Raw genomic sequence first — 3,971 nt, forward strand, 5'->3', positions numbered from 1 at the left:
GCTGAGGAACCAATGGGACCCTCAGTAGTAACTCCAGGGGCATTAAAAACCTGGTTGTTCTCACTGCCGCATCTTTACCAATATCTTTAAAATATCAAAGGACAGCAACATTAGTATTTGCAAGTTAATCTAAGATGACGCCTTTTCTCAGGTAAGTATTTAGGATAGAGTGAGTCAAAGTTGGGAAAGTTAGCCTAAGGATTTACCATGTACATAGCCACATTGAGAGATGGGTATTGAACTTAATCAAGCGTATCTCTGAATGTCAGAGATAATCAGCACTTTTGTAATTTCTGAAGGTGATTTATTAAGATTAAATATGTAAACACTATGGGAATATATACTTCTATTTCTAGCCTCAGAAAACCAAAGACTCCTCAACTGCATTAAATTCTCAAACCTCGTAGGAAGGTGTGACTATGATGAGAAGACCAGCCACTATGCTCCAGCCTATTTAAGTCTTGGAATATTGATGGGCAATGTTGGAAATATGATTCTAAATAATTTGACATTAATAACATATATCACTAGTGGGTTACAGTGCTTTTCCCTATTGGAGGGACTACTAGAGTGGGACTTTTAAATTATAGGTGATGCTTAGGATGGTTGGGGAGCTTTGCAGTTCCCAATACTCAGGCTGTACCCTGGACCAGTTAAACTAACCTCTGAGGGTGCTATACAGGCATCAGTATTTTTTTCTTTTCAAATTTCCAAGTGAGTCCAGCTGCTGCTAAATGGAAAGTCTGATTTAAGAGACATAACTGAGCTCTTTTGCCCCATTTCCAGATCTAGCTTGAGCTCTTTTTTGTTTGTTTTTATTTTTGTGATATAGTCTCATCGTAGCCCAGGCCGACTTCAAATGTGCTATGTAGCCATGAATTTCTGATACTTTTCCTCTACCTCGAGAATTCTGGAATTATAGGCATGTACCTCCCATGGCCGGTTTATGCTGTGCTAGGGATTGAACCCAGGACTTTGTGCATGCTATGTAAGAGCTCTACCACTCTACCAACCTTTCACATCTTTAGTCCTAACTTGAGGTCTTGCTATATTAAGGTTATTTAAGGAAAGTAGATATCCTTTGAGGAACACAGAGAGAGAGAGAGAGAGAGAGAGAGAGAGACAGAGAGAGACAGAGAGAGACAGAGAGAGAGAGACAGAGAGACAGAGCCCAAATGCTAGGATCTGGTCTGATTAATACAGCTAGGGCTGCGTTCTGGGAGCTTTACTAACACTTCTAACTTGGTCAAGTTGTCCTCCTCTTGTATATAAACAATCCCACAGTGCATCAGGTTTGGATAGAATGTGGCCAGGTGTAGTGGTGAGCATTTTTAAAGCCAGCACTCAGGAGGCAAAGACAGGTAGATCTCTCTGTTAATTCAAGGCCTGATCTATATAGCAAGCCTGATCTATACAGCAAGTTCCAGGCTAGTTAGGGTTACATGGTGAGACCATGTCTCATAAAAAATCGGATGCAATGAAGTGAGACAGAAACCAGATCTGTACATTGTGCCATCCATTTGACTCCCAACAGCCCCACTCTTGGCAGCAACCAGTAATGCTTCTATAGTCATCATGGGGCATCTTTGCTCAGCTCTGACTTATTGAGATACCCAGTCACAGAATTGTCTCTGCCAACTCCCACACTAGAGGGCAGCCTCCTTTCCTTAGACCTTCAAAATGACCCAAAGGCCAGATCTAATGGGCTCTTTCTAGCACTCTTCTACCTAGGAGCCCCATGGTTCCACATGATGAGTAGTCTGCTACAAATAGTAACATTTGTCAACTACAGATGTGTTTCTGGCTGTAGGCACCTTTGTCACAAAACTTAATAAGAATACTGCCAACTCCATAGGACAAAAACGCAGCATGGTGCGGGGGAAATGGGCAGCAGGCCCCAACCCTAGCCAAGGAACTATTGGCAAATGACTACTGTGGGTGAGTGAGAGTAGATCTTGAAGAGAGTTGTTTTAGACAGGCTGACTAGACTCCAGTGAATGAACAACTGAGGGATACCTGGATAGAAATGCTTGACCAGAAAGGACTTAACAAATATGATGAAATACCTGAAATCTGGGGCGGGGTGGGGGAGAGGCTCTATCTAGGGCATAGGGAGAATGGAGACGGTCTAAATTTGATTAAGATCTATTACATGAAATGCACAAAAACACAATCAAAATATCAGAAATGAAGGAAACAGAATGCTGAACAGAAGCTGGCTTGAGACTGAAAATTGAACAATGCACCTTCGAATTGGGAGAATCCCAGTGGTTGTTAAGTGATTAAATAGTCTAATTACCGGGCGTGTCTCTGGGTCTACAACTCACCACCATTACAGCTCCTCAGGAGATCAAAAAATAATAAATGTCGGGAGAAATCACACAGACTAGGAAATGATACAGATTTGCAAACAGGTCAGTGGAGTTGAAATAAGTTATTCAGGCTTTCAATCAACAACGAGAAACCTGTCAGATCTCTGTGTCCAGGCACCCTGATTATGGAGTGTAATATGATACAATCACTGTAAACAGCATGTATAGGTCTTTTTGATGTTGATGATAGAATACCAAGGAAAAAACAGTATCCAGTATATTTATAAAGAGACGAGTTTGACAGTATAAAGAAAATAAACACGAGCCACTGGATGACATGCAGGTGATTTTCTGTTTTTCAATGGTTTGTTTATATACTTATTTCAATTTCATGACAAGAATGTGTTAATTTTATCCTTCCAAATATTGTTTTATAACCAGAAAAGAATATATGTGTATACATACATCTAACATATACATGATAGCTGTTTGGCTGCTTAGCAAGGGAGTCAGCTGAGACATTAGTATCAGACACTAGGAAATGTGACATACTATCATAAGAGAATAAAAAAAATTCCCTGAAGGAAGCCAGGCCTGGTGGTACATCCCTCTCTAATCCCAGTACTTGGAAGGTGGAGATAGTGAATTGGGAGTTAAAGATCATCCTCTGGAACACAGCAAGTTTGGTGTTACTCTGGGCTCCAGGAGTCCATCTCACCCCACAGAAAATTTATTACTTGAAGGAAGTTTAAGACCTCTGATGTAAAACTTTCTTTTCATGGGAAGAGATAAGAGTTATCTGGATTGTTTCAAACTTTGATCAGAGGCCTGCATTTCCCTTTGAATAAGTAATCATGAGATAGGACAACTAACGATTTCTCTGTCTGGTTTCAATATATTTCATACATTCTTGACTGCAGTATAAAAACTATAAAATCCTTGGTCTGTTGTTACTCCAAATGAGATAAAGGGAAGTCGTTATAGTTATCAGCATATACTGTTAATTGTTGTCTGGATAAGACACAATTGAGGTCAAGATTTGAGCAGCTACCAGAAAATTCTTTCAGAAAGGTAGATGAGCTGAGGGCAAAACTCTCAGTGTTCCATTCCCAGAGCTAAGTAACTTGCATTAGCTTGTGGTCTCAGTGATGGGTGAATGGTTAGATAAAGACTTTTCAGATAGTTGGACAGATGTAAGGTGACACCGAGAGAACGCAGTGAATCACTGTCACTGGTGAGTCTCCATCACCTGGGCTTCTACCTTTTCCATTTTATTTCAGCTGAAAATATCACAGAAGGGAGCGGCATCCCTAGTTTTTACAGGCCACGAGCAATCACTTGAAACAGTTAATGGAGAAATATGTGATTTTCTTCTCTTTTAGAAAATCGTTAGAAGGTCGCCAAGGAGAAAATCACTATTTCCTTTGATCCACTCTCAGGCTGACAGAGATAAAGACTTAGATTCAGGCAGACTGTAAAAAACAACACGATGAAAGATTACAAGAATTCAACTGCAACCCACAGCGTCAAAGCAACTAGTCCATGGCTGGATCTTCTCAACAGTGTGTTTCTGAGGACTCCTCAAGGCCTCCCTGAGATCATCCTAATATTACCTTTGATCTGTACTGCTGGAGGTCTCTCTCTCTCTCTCTCTCTCTC

Source organism: Nannospalax galili, unplaced genomic scaffold (genome assembly GCF_000622305.1).
Source record: "Nannospalax galili isolate Female #2095 unplaced genomic scaffold, S.galili_v1.0 scaffold743, whole genome shotgun sequence".
In the NCBI taxonomy this organism is placed as follows: domain Eukaryota; kingdom Metazoa; phylum Chordata; class Mammalia; order Rodentia; family Spalacidae; genus Nannospalax; species Nannospalax galili.